Source organism: Phalacrocorax aristotelis, chromosome 1 (genome assembly GCF_949628215.1).
Source record: "Phalacrocorax aristotelis chromosome 1, bGulAri2.1, whole genome shotgun sequence".
NCBI classification, from domain to species: domain Eukaryota; kingdom Metazoa; phylum Chordata; class Aves; order Suliformes; family Phalacrocoracidae; genus Phalacrocorax; species Phalacrocorax aristotelis.
Window position 1 is genome coordinate 105,176,660 of NC_134276.1, and position 13,808 is coordinate 105,190,467.

Genomic DNA, 13,808 nt, shown 5'->3' on the forward strand with positions numbered 1-13,808 from the left:
TTACAAAGCAGAGAGTCAGAATTGCAGTATATTTGGGCAGAGAACTGGAAGTAATTTTGAAACAAAGATTGTTCCCAACTTTTGCAAGAATCAAGCTGATGAAAGCAACTGCTTCTGCAGGGAGACCTGGATAGGCTGGAAGAGTGGGCCAGCAAGAACCTGATGAAGTTCAGCAAGGACAAGTGTAAGGTCATGCACCTGGGAAAACATAATCCGGGAGTGCAGCACAGGCTGGGATCCACCTGGCTGGAGAGCAGCTCTGTCGAAAGGGATCTGGGGGCCCTGGTGGACAGAAAGCTCAACATGAGCGAACAGTGTGCTGCTGCGGCCAAGAAGGCCAACAGGATGCTGCGTTGCATCAAAAAGGGCATCACCAGCAGAGATAAAGAAGTCATCATCCCACTCTACTCAGCGCTTGTCAGGCCACACCTGGAGTATTGTGTACAGTTCTGGTCCCCGCTCTACAGAAAGGATGTGGACAGGATGGAAGGGGTCCAGAGAAGAGCCACCAAGATGATCAGAGGACTGGGCAGCTGCCATACAAGGATAGGCTGGGAGAACTGGTTTGTTCAGCCTTGAGAAAAGGAGGCTCAGAGGGGATCTCATCACCATGGACCAGTACTTAAGGGGTAGCTACAAAGAAGATGGAGACTCCCTTTTTACACAGAGTCCCATGGAGAGGACAAGGGGGAATGGACACAAGTTGCTCTTGGGGAGATTCTGATTGGACACCAGAGGGAAATTTTTCACAGTGAGGACAGTCAACCATTGGAATGATCTCCCCAGGGAAGTAGTTGACTCAGCCATGTTGGACGGTTTTAAGATTTGTCTGGACAGGGTGCTGGGCCATCTTGTCTAGGCTGTGCTCTTCCTGGAAAGGTTGGACTAGATGATCCCTGAGGTCCCTTCCAACCTGCGATTCTGTGATTCTGTAATTCTGTGTCGTGGTTCTAGATCACCATAGTCTGTCTGAGGTTGGTACACATTATCATCACATATGTAAAACCTCTCTCAGACCACGTGTTGATGCTTCATATTGTGACATGTAAATGTCTTTGGGACTCTCTCTGTCCGCTTTAGGCTTTGGGTGGTTTTGTGGGTTTTTTTTTGTGACACCAGAATGCCAGGGCCTATCTTGACAGGCAGATTAAAAGCTCCATTAATTCAAAGTAGCTGGTTATCCTATCTATCTATCTGATGTGTGAAGAAATTATACTCCTCCATGAGGCTAATGTGTTCTTCAGAGAGTTGACAGAGTCCTTAGAAATTCTGAGACCAATGAGAGCTTCTGTTCCTCTTAGTCTCGTCCAGCTTCAAGTAGTTATGAAGGAAGACCTGTTGTGGTTTAATCTTGCATTCTGCAGCCTTGAAAGATTTGTTATAATATGACCTTGAATTTTTGTATTTCTAATGCCTGGGTGAGAGGCCTTTTTCATAGATACGAAAACCAACAAACTGGCTAATACAGATGTCTTACAATACACAACAATATTGTAAGGTTCCTCCTCATTTCAAAGTCTAAAGACAGGTAAACAGTGTTAATGTTATTCTAGTGTAGTTGGACAATATTTATCAAATTTCATAAGCAGAAATTTTTTAAATCTTAGGAACTCAAAAGCAGAAAATTCTTGGTATCCCTGCAGAAATATTTTCCAATGTCTTGCACTGGTATTTATTAAATCTGGTCATTTACTGATTTTCTTCAAAGTCAAAAACTTTTTGCAGGATTTAATTTTCCCATCTGACATTAAATCATGCATAACTATGTAGTGACACTTAACTGCTACTCTAATTGTGAAACATGTTTTAAGTATACCGCAAGCAAAAATGTCTCCAGTTTCACTTGTCATATGTCTTTATTCCTGCCATTTGAAATATTTTTGGTATGTTATTAAAACATTTTGTTTTAACCTTAACTGTAAAAGGTAAAAACAGAAACTAAGAATGAATCATGAAATATCCAAACAAAATTTTTCCCCTCCCTCTGCAACACAAAACAACCTCAACAATTTCTAACTGATACTAGTTTTTTTCATCATTAATTTATTCCCTCAACTCCAAATAAAAATGTTGATTGATAGTATTAAAATATAACCCAACTAATCCGACAGCCCTAACTCTGTAGAAAGATTCTTTAGATTTCCTTGTTTTCTCTTTTTATCTCTCCAGAAATCTCCAGAAAGAAAAAAGTTAATGTGACCAAATATTCTTGACTTTTCAAGTACTGCTCTTGAAAAATCCAAACAAGCTTACATTTATCCAGTAATGTGGCTAAGATTTTGGATTTAAACGTTGAAATGGTTTGGCATTCTAGTAAATTATTAATTTCATCCCAGATTATAGGAAACACATAAATGTGTCTTTTGCTGCAGACACATGCCAGATAATACAAAGGAAGGTTAGACTTAAGGAAATATCTAAATTTATGCATGTATTATGCAAGAGTATCTGAAACGAAAGGCCATACAGTACTAGAAAGACTGTGTATAACATTGTTTTGTGATACTTTTATTTTCAGTGTTTTCCTGGTATAATAATGATTGGATTGTGAATAAACCTACCCTTTGCACTGCCAGAAAAATAAGTTTTTGTTCTTCATTAGTTGTCCACAGGGCACTGAGTGATGACCACTTGGCTCAACTCTAAACTGTGGCATTCTGCTATTGGTAGGTTACATGGCCATTGTTGATCCAAGGTAGTTCTGAGGACTCTGAGTCTCTGTGAATCACAAAGCTTTCCACTACATAACAAACTCCATGTATGAAACAAAAATGAAAAGGAGGAAACGGTCTTGCTTCTTACCAGACTTTTTGCATCAAATGGTGAAAAGATTGCACGGATAGAGATTCTCAGTGATCATACCAAAAAGAAAAGTGAAATATTCTGGAGTCCGGAACTAAGTTTTCCTCTGAATGGAGCCTGTAGCCATCAAAGATAGAAGGATGTGTCTTGGTGTGCTAAACTTTACAATAGAACTTGTTTTAAGATTATTACATGTTTTGCAAATAAAACCCCCTGTATTTTACCAAGTAGTTTTACCAGGCTGCAGAGAAACAGGAGGCATGTCATGTAACTAAGATGTGGGTTGTGTAGAATCTTAAGCATGAGGAAATTCAGTATTGTGCTTCAGACATGCTCAACTAAGAATATACAAGATCTGGTCAGCATTTATAGCTGGTGTGAATGTACATTGTAGATCCCTACTGAAAAGAATGTTTTGTTTCATCTTAGGAAGCCTCTCAGTAGCCAGATATCTCTTACACATCAGCACTGAAAGCATATCTTTTAATAGTCTTCCATATTGTAAAACCCTCAAATGCATAGAGATCAGAACCACAACCCAGTTGCATTTAAGCAGCAAGACGCGTAAAAAGAAATGACGCTTTGATAGCGTATGCCAATGTTACTTTTACAAGAGACATTAAATTATGACAAGAGAAAAGGTAGCTTTCCTGTCACTCCTGTGGTTTTTTGTTTGGTTGGTTTTGGTTTTTTTTTCCTAATTTAGAATAAGTAGAGAGGAAATTGTTCGCATGGAAACAAAAATTACTAATGAAATGTATATTAACACTTGAAGGGGGAAATATGTAACATAATTTTCAGTCTTGTAAAAAAACCAGATATTTTCTTAACACACTTGTGAGTTTATTTGTCAATGAAGCTGCAGATTCCAGGGGCTGATTTAGCAGCTGTCATTCCAGATACAAGGCATAGATCGGTATTGAATGACAGGGATTCAAAGTGAGTGGAGCGGGAGGAAAACTAATGCATACATGGGGGGTATGTAATGTGCATTCTACCTTTGAATGCTACTTAATATTACAATGTTTCTCATGATCAACATTTCTAAATCTAGGAATAGTTCCTTCTAGGACACAGAGCCCTTTTAAATGATGTTTATGTACTACTTAATGTAATGCATACAGTAGCTGTACGTAGTTATTCACCCAAATAAAAAGAAATATCTGACTTCTACTTGAATTACCACATTTACAATACCTCTTCTTTCAGAGTAATTTTTAACACAAAGAGTGCTCTCTGAAATATGTTATTTGATACCAATAGATTTACTCCATTCTTGTTTTTATGATATTTTAATTTACCTGCATGAGTGGGATTTTCTTATCACGGATCCAGGCTTGATTTTCCTCCTTTATTTCATGTTTAGGTGCTTCTAGAAGTGGTCAGATATCTCTCCATTACCACCTTCCAATCCTATTAGAAAATACTCTGTACCTGGCATCCTTGCTAACGTATCCAAGTAATTGAAAATACTTTTGTATGCGCAGCTCTGCATGATAGGAATTTCTGAGCTGTATGTAAAACTCAGAGGGACTGTAAAGTTTTTTGATACCTGAGGACTTGTCCCCTAGTGCTTCTCCTTCTGCTGCTCAGGCTTCTTGTAGGAGCTGCTGCTTCTGAAACACCTCCCCACTAACAATTTTCATCTTCTCTTCTTGGACAATAGCTCAGACACTCTTCTCCTAATGGCATGACTTTTCCGTGTGTTTTTTAACCTCTGTGTTGACTGCATGAAAATTTCTACCAAAAGGACAACACAAGATCAGTCAGAGCCCTTAAGATTTTCTTGCTCCTTTTAATGCTTTTAATCTTTTATTCTCACTATTAATAGCATAAAAGAATGGTGCATCTACTTTCAGGTGTAATAAAAACCAAACTCTGTTCAGTGCATTCCTCACAGGGTGGCATATATGCATGAAGTATCATGTGTGAGCTGATATTAAGAGGCTAAATAGTTAACACACAATGGTGCTCTTGAATCTCTTTCTATATTAGTGTGTGGTTGGACATGGTGGCTAGACACAGATTTAAACTTTTCATAGGAACAGTGGAAGTTTGAAACTTTAAAACTCATGAAAAAAGCAGTTCTTTCACCGAGATCATAGGGATTAGTTATAACAGCTGTATTGATTATTAAGGTGGTCTTAATAATCAAAAAGCAGTTTGCTCTTTTTTTTCCCCCCTACTTCTGGAGAGTAAAGAAACTGATTATTCCTGAACTTCAGAAGATGAGCAGTCTGACTTTTCTGTGTTATTAAGATCAGTTGATTGATTTAGATCAGTTGATTTATTAAGATCAGTTGGTGTAAAATTTGCCTCAGTGGAGCTGAAAAAGAAACACCAGATGCTGAATGGCACTTTTCTGACATTGGCATAAGCAACCTCCAGATGTTACAAATAAAACCTCTACTGAAGGGCCAACAAACCAGGGCAAAAAAAACCCTGTGCAAATCTTGAATCACTGGTAATGAGTAGATGGATAGAAGGACAGAAGGGAGAGGAAAATAAACTAATTGTAGGCTGTGCTCTTTGCCTTTTTCCCCTACCAGGTTGTACTCCACTATCCCACACTCTCCTGTATCCTTCACTTCCTGTTAATAAGCAAGTAAAAGGACGATTGTGCACCCAGTCAGTGGAGACAGAGAGATTTTGTGTTTTGAGCCCCACATGGATGGCATTTTTGGAAGAACAGTGACAAAGATGTTAAAATACTCACCTCCTGCGCTTCTGGGAAACACTGAGCTAGTCCTGCTGAGTTCCAGGATTCTTGTATGCCACTGGAAAGTGTTCACTGAGAGTGTTGGGAGCTCCATGCTTCTGCAATTACCTGTTGGTCATGTCAATAGTTATGACTGAACTTGTGCCTGTTGACAAACCTGAAATGGTATTATAAAATTATCATATGGCATAAAAGCAGCACATTAAATGGCTATGACATATGACATCTTTTTTTTTCTTTTCTTTTTAGAAGATATTATTACATACAAAGATAGACTTCTTTATGCAAAGAGTAATGAGTTGTATTTATCCCATTAAGACAGTATTTCCTTTCAGAACAGTGACACCCATCTTATACACAAGTAATTATCTTCCATTGTTACCACATATATAAATGCATATTTTAGCATGAATAGGCTGAGAACACAGTGAAGTGTTTCATTAGTATGTGGTCTTATATGGCTTCTTGTATTAAACCACCCTTTGTATACTCAACTATCAGGCTATCTTCCCTGAAACCATAGTAAAGAGGCTAGGCCAGGTTCAGGAGCTAGACAGGAAGGTGATGGCTGATTTTTAAGACTTTTAAGGTATCATGTGCCTATATCTGATAATGAGATTATTGCCACGGAATGTATACACAATACAATCTGACCAGATCAGGCAAAAAGTGCCAATGATCCCTTAAAAAAGAACCCAAAGTGTAGGAGGTTGCAGGGGTACCAATGACACTTCATTAGGCTAACAAAGTGAATATTTTAATAAGTTTGAGTAGTACAGAAAAGCTGAGTCTCCACTATGAACATATGGACAAACGAAAACTTACATTGTCTACTTTGCTGTCTAAGGCAGTGGTGTTGAAAGGTGTTTTTGTTTTCCTGTCAAAATGTAGGTTACAGTTACTTAAATGAAATACCATTCTGCTGCTGTAGAGTGGATGTTGCTTGAATGTGTCCATACATTTTAAAGGACTTCTTACCTATTCTTTCAGACAGTTTGATAGAGAGATGCTTTCTAGGATGTTATAGCTCAGAAAAGCATTGTGTAAGTAGCCACAGAACTTTCTGTCTGCAGGTGCTCACCTGTTGGTGAGTTAAGCCTGGCTAACCCACCACCAAGGAAAGATGAATAAGTTTTCCTGTGTCTGAGATGCAGGATAATTCATCTAAGCTTCCTATAGGTGTCACATACATACTCTGTGTGGTTCTTCCTCAAGGTGTGCAGCTACAGACGAAAGAAAGTAGTATTGTTTCTGTTGGAGGAATATAAAATTACGGATCTCTTTGAATTATATCAGACAAATTTTTCTTGAGAAAAGACTGGAAGACTTTCTAATGCTGTTTGTGATTCATTGATTGTGGATAACACAGGCTGGTGGGGAGGCAGGGGGGAGAGGGAATTCTGAAGACATCCAAGTGTAACTGGGGAAAAAGTATGTAAATGAATAATCTTATAGACCAATAGTGAAATGAGTTTCTGGGCTGGAAATACTGATCTTCTGATTGTATGGTATTTGTGACCATTTGTTTGGAAAAAGCAAAATAAGAGGAGTCCTTGCTGGATTCCCATTTAACCTTTGACATTGCTCATTCTGGATAAGTATGTGTCTATTGGTAAGTTGCAGTAAAAATGCAGAGGATGAAACATCACAATCATCATGATAAAGTGCTGAAACTTGAAAATGTGTGGACTTTGCATGGGAAAGGGGGGCATGTTGTAGAATGATTATTATGAATAAATACATATGCTGTAAACACTTATGGTATAAACCAGTATGAGTTTGCTGACCCTGATTCTCTGGTCCTTTAGCTCAGATTATATTCCTTTTGACCATTAGCCCAGACCACTGGCTCATTGATACTCAGTGACTGTCTCAGCAATTTTGTAGTTTACAGTCTGGCTCCAGTGGCTAGATGCAACCCAAAGGTTAAAAATAAACTTGAACACTACTTAAGATTCCACTCTCTCTCTTCCGTCAGCCATAGCTGGCACACAGATAGTCTAGTGTTATTTTTTTCTGGGAGAACACTTTATCACTTCTAAAAGCAGTTTCCATTTTCTTTATGCCTTTTCTGTGGGGTAACAGAGCTTTAAAGAGACAAAAAAATAACAAACAACCCAACAGCTTCTCCCCCCTCCAAAAAAAACCCAAAAAACCAACAACAAAAAAGAAAGCAGCTCTTCTGACTTAATGGAACGCTTCATGTTTACAACAGCATACAAGAAAGCGGTCTTAGCCCAGCCTCGTGTGCAAGGTCTATATGACATGAGCAGACATGTCAGCTTAGCACAGTAATAGGAAGAAAACAATAGATCTCCCTTTTTAGATTTTTTTCCATATAGTTCTAATCTTGGTTAATTTAAGAGACCCTCCAGGGAACATTTCAAGAGTAAACTTGAAAATGTAGGAGAAACCATAGCTATAAAAATCACTGACAATATACCTAAGCAGCTCGTTGATGTCAGTGGTTGGAGAAAGGCAATAAGAAATGCATGATGTCATGTTGAAATTGCATATCCATTGCAAGCCAAAATATCTCTTCACCTTGGATATAGGCTACAAAAAAAATCAAAAATCAAGCATCATTACATGATCACTACATGAGACATATGTCTGGTGTGGGCAATATTTCAGTCCAGTAGGATTTTGAGTGTCCTCTTAAAATATTATTGTGGCATTAACAATATAAAATCAGATTCCTAGAAACTGGCTGTTCCTGAAAATTTTGAATTGGTATCTTTATATATATAAGTAAACTTACAAGAATTGATCTTGAAAGGAAAGTCCTGTGGAAAAATAGAACTGGATTTCTCATTGCATTGCCTTTAAAGTATTGTTCTTCCTAAGCAAAACAAGTGTGCAGACAGGTCCATAAACCTCTAACAAGAATTTTCAGCATTCTGAAATTCTCAGACTGAATTCTGAGCATCTGTTTGACTTCCTAGTATAGACAGGGAAAATCACACTTTATAATGTTAGTGCTTTGTGGTTGAACATAATCTTACACAGGAACTGTGAGACGTTTCCTCTGTCAAGAGGCTTTTCTTCTACAAACCTGAACTTCAGGAAGATTGGCAGTTCTGAAAATGGGGAGTGGAAAACAACCCTGCAACCCTTCAGTGAGGGGAGATGAAAATATTGTTTTTGTGGGTATGTAGTCTGCTATAATGATTCTTCCTATAAGGGAGCATATATTTCTCTAATCTCAAAGTGATAAAAAGTAACAGTTATTACTTTAGAAAATATTAAACACAGTTGTCCTTCCCTTCTCCTTAACAATAAGGACAACTCTGATTTTAGACACGTAAAGAAAGGCAACCTGGAACTTTCTTTTTGTGTACAGCAATAGTTAATTAAGCCAAGAGAACTGATGTATGTCTTGTATTACTCAAAGGCTAGCACTATATTAAGGAGGCATCTGATTGGTATCTGTAAATTTATCCAAACTTGGGTTAGCTTAGCCAGGCTGGGGTTATAGTAGCAGGCATTCAGGTATTTCATTAGTGATAACCATGAAAAAAACACAGATATGACTGAATTTTTCAGTTATATTGCATAGGTAATAATAAAGTTTCCTTTCAGAATTTTTGTTAACTAACAGATTTTGGCAAGATGCTCTGAGTTTCCACTTCACCCCAGGACATGTCTTAGATTTTGGTTTTGTCAGACAGACATGTATTTTGAATGCTCTTTGCAGGGTTTCTGATTTGAAAGTGTGGTCTGAGTGGTGCTAGAAGGTGTCTGAGAAATTTAGTTGTTGGTTTCAGTTTGGCCCTCTCTTGTGCATGAAGCACTTGAGCAATAAAGATACACTTTCTAGACTGCTGCTCTATTCAGACACTTTCCATGAGCATGTTACAAACGTAAGACGGTACACTTCTAGGCCACAAATTCCCAGAGCCAAAGACAGGGGCAAATATCATTCATCTTTTCTGTAAGGGGTATAAGGAAAGAAGAGCAAATATTTCTTATATGAAGAACGGCTGTTATAACATATCCCTGCCTCACCTATCTTTTCCACAACATCATCTATCTGTTGTGTTTTTAATAGTTTACAAATACAAAGCTGCTTTTATTCACAGATATCTAATGCTCATCACACCCGCTAAGTCCTTCTGCATTGAGAACACCTGTGTTTTCATTACACTGTCATTATGACATGAATAAAAATCATACTGTGCTGAACATTATAAAAATGCACTACATAATTCATCTGAGAGACTGACTAAAATTAATCAGACTGATGCACCAAATAAACTAGTTTGCAGATTACAGGAGTCCAAGGAAATGAGGAGAACACTAGTCAGTATTAAGTCTAAACACTTGGAGCCCTATCCCCTGATGACTGGAGACTGGCATCACAAAGTAGCCACGTGATATAAAAGGTGGGCAAGTGTCATATTGAATTATACAGGTGCAGAGGATGGAAGGGCTAACCCTAGCCATGTCCTGTTGCCTGTCCCAAGTTGTACACCACATACAAAACCCAGAACTATTTGGCTAAGTGTCCTAGGATTTTCATATTTCACAACTGTTGAGAGTTTTAAAGGTAGGTGCTAATATTCCTTGTGCATTTTCTTTAACGTATCAAAGGCAAGGTTAGGTGTAAGTAGACAGAAAGCTACTTGTTAAGGTAAACATTTAGTAAATTGTGCTGGAAAAGCTTAAAAACAGACTGTGATCCTGAGAACTGATACTTTTATGTTGTTCAGTGCATTCTGATTTCCCCTCTGTCTCCATCATTTCACTTCTTGTTAGGCTCAAAGTCAATTTTGGGAAGAAAGTAAATTTCACAATATGTCCACAAGATAGGATTTTGCCATCTTTACTTACTTCTCTCTGCTTTCTAACCTGTGATAAGCATCCTGCAAAAGGTAGTTATTAGTGCATATCGCACTCTGACCTTGTATTTCTCAGACATTCCCTGTAAAGGTTTTTGAAAAACAAAACTCAAAACAGAATACTGCTGGTCATCTGTCCTGCCTGTGTTCCCTCCCAGCTTTCTGTGTACCTCCAGCCTTCTTGCTGGCAGGACAGTATGAGAAGCTGAAAATTCCTTGACTTAGTGTAAGCACTTATCACATGCACTTTTCTGGGTTGTTTTGGTTTGGTTTTTTTTTTTCCCAGTATTGCAGAATTATTCCTCCCAGGTACAGGGCTTTACACTTGCCTCTGTTGAAGTGCATGAGGTTCAAGTCAGCCCATTTCTCTAGCCTGTCAAGGTCACTCTGGGTGGCAGCACAAACTTCTGGTGTACCAGCCACTCCTCACAGTTTGATATTATCAGCAAACTGGCTGAGGGTATCCAGATCATTAATGAAGATGTTGAACAAGGTTCGACCCAATATTGACCCTTGGGGCACACCACTAGTTACTGGCTTCCAGCTAGACTTCATGTCACTGATCACAACACTGAGCTCAGCTGTTCTGACAGCTTTCACACCACCTCACTATCTTGTCATCTAGCCCATACTTCATGAGCTTCTCTATGAAGATTTCATGGGAGACAATGCCAAAAGCCTTACTGAGCTCAAGGTAGACAATATCCATGGCTCTTCCCTCATTTATCAAGCCAGGCATTTCATCATAGAAGGTTACCAGGTCGGTGAAGCATGACTTCCCTTTATGAATGCATGCTGTCTACTCCCAATTACCTTCTTGTTCTTCGTGTTTTGTCCTTCATGTGACTTTTCTCCAGCCCCACCTGTTCTTTAGTTCAGACTCCAGTTGGGAGCAGGCAGTTGTCTAATACTTCTTATCTTCTTTGCATCTGAACTCCATTTGCTGTGACCACAATATCTCTTTCCACTCTTCTGGTTGCCCAGCTGAAACCACTGGAAGTGGCCATCTAAATCCTAGCAGGGAGTAAGTTAAATATACCACGTGAAGTTTGACAACAGTGAGAAATATTTATCCTTAAACAAAGGTCACCATTGGATGTGATAGTAGCAGCATGTCACATGTAACCCATTTAATCCTGTTTTTAAATTAAACAAGCTGTAGTCAGGCAGGTCTACTAAGGAGTAAGAACTATTTTTGTTTCATTTTGCAAGTCATTCTGATACTTTTAAAATTCTTCCTGTTTTGCAATGGAACAAAATACGTATCTAAAAGGTTGAATCTTCATGGAAGATAAATGGGGTACAAAAAAGAAAAAATCATCAGGGTTTTTTTAAATACTCAACTTTCAAATCCTTGGAATCCCAGGCACCTAATTTTGTTTTACATGATCAAAACCAAGAAAAATATACTTCTACTTTAATAAGAAAACTGACATATTTGTTCTTGATAGTTGAAATATTCAGAACATTTCAATCTTTCAAACTTTTTTAATATTCAACTAGAAAATAAGCAATATAAAAACATTTTAAGTTAAATAAATTGGAATTTTTGATAGTTAATGCAAATAGAAAATATCGGTGCTACTCAAATTTTATTAACCTATTTTCTTTTTAAAATTGCTTATGCTACAGGTTTGTTTATTAATCATTGCACCAAAAAGACACCCCAAAATGTCTCTGATACTATTAAAATAACATGCAAGAGCAGGTCCCCTTAAACAGGCCACAAGTATAGCAGTTTTCATTCTGAAAGTTGTCCCCTATCTATGAATGTTGTAAGCAGATATTAATTGTTACTCTTAAGGAAAAAAAAAACCAAAAGCAGGGGGTGGTGGTGGTGGTAGGGAATAACGTAGAGTCAAAGGCTACCAAGCACTTGAACCAGTAGGAGAATCTGCTATTTTGTGCGTGTGTGGTGTTATTTGCCTGCAGACCTACTCTAACAAATGTGGCATTATCTAGGATTCTCTGAACTTTGAGAAGACGACAAAATATTATGCATTTATAATGCTGAAAATAGGCAAATGTTGTTTGTCAAATGTACAAAGACTGCTGGTTATTAGTTTGTTATGTATTACTTTAAGTATTAAGAAACTCTTCTGGTTACCCTATCACAGTCCTGTCATCTTTCCGATTTCGTACTAAATTTATTTTCCGACAATCAGTCATAAATCAAACCTGTAAGTTAGACCTCTAACGTGACCTTAAGAAAGGGGGCAGAGAATGGAAGGGAGCTGGACTATAAATCTGGTTATAACAGTATTTGCACTTACTGTGAGAACAGTACTAATTGTTTAAAAGACTAGGGTAATTTAAAGATAAACCTAATGGAAAGATCCAAAGTAATTAAAAACAGAAAGAAAACACTAACCTGAGTCTGGCTGTTTTAGTGCTGGAACACTAATATATGCATATAGACTTTTAGAAGTTCATGGCTGTCTGCTCATCTGGGATAAATCAGTGCTTTACTGTTGACGTAGTAATTCTCTTCCTGTAATACGTTGGTTCTACATCGGATCTTTGAAGCTTAAATGAATTGCATTTGGCCACTTGAAAATAAGGCACAAATTTGATACTGTACTGTCTTAAATATGATTCATTCTGCAGGTAAACTCTATTGTAAGAGAAGGAAGTTTTGGTTGCCAAGTGGTGCTGATATACCCCTTCACTTGATAACTGGGTAATTTGGTCAAATTCCATGGAAAGTATTTAAAACTTCCAGAGCAAATGAGATTAGAAGATTAACATTTAGAACTCTGTACACATGCTTTTTGGAGAACAGCGATTGGTATAGAATTTCCCTGAAAATTCACACTCAGGTGTACACATCTTTTACTGCTGTTATTTGCCATTGTTATGCGCCTCTGTGCATTCTAATTTCTGCTGGAAGTTTAAGTTGCTGAAATACCGTAATAGTCTTAATTTCTGAAATATTTCTGATGTGACTAGAAAAAAAAGGTCTTTTCTGATTGTTGTGGTTTAACCCTTCAGGCAGCTAAACACCCCACACCCATTTGCTCACTCCCTCAGAGTGGGATGGGGTATAAAATTGGAAAAAAGGTAAAATTCATTGGCTGAGATAAAGACAATTTGATAGGACAGAAAAGGAAGGGAAAATAATAATAATAATGATAAAAGAACATACAAAAAAGCGATGCACAATGCAATTGCTCACCATCTGCTGACCAATGTCCAGCCAGTTCCTGAGCACCAGCTGCACCCCCCCCACCAGCCAACTACACCCAGATTTTTGTTCAGGTGATGTCATATGGTATGGAATACCCCTTTGAAAAATTTGGGTTGGCTGTTCTGGTTGTGTCCCCTCCCATCTTCTTGTGCACCTCCAGCCTCCTCGCTGAAAAGGAAATATGAAAACCTGAAAAGTCCTTGACTTAATGTAAGCACTGCTCAGCAACAACTAAAACATCACTGTGTTACCAGCATTA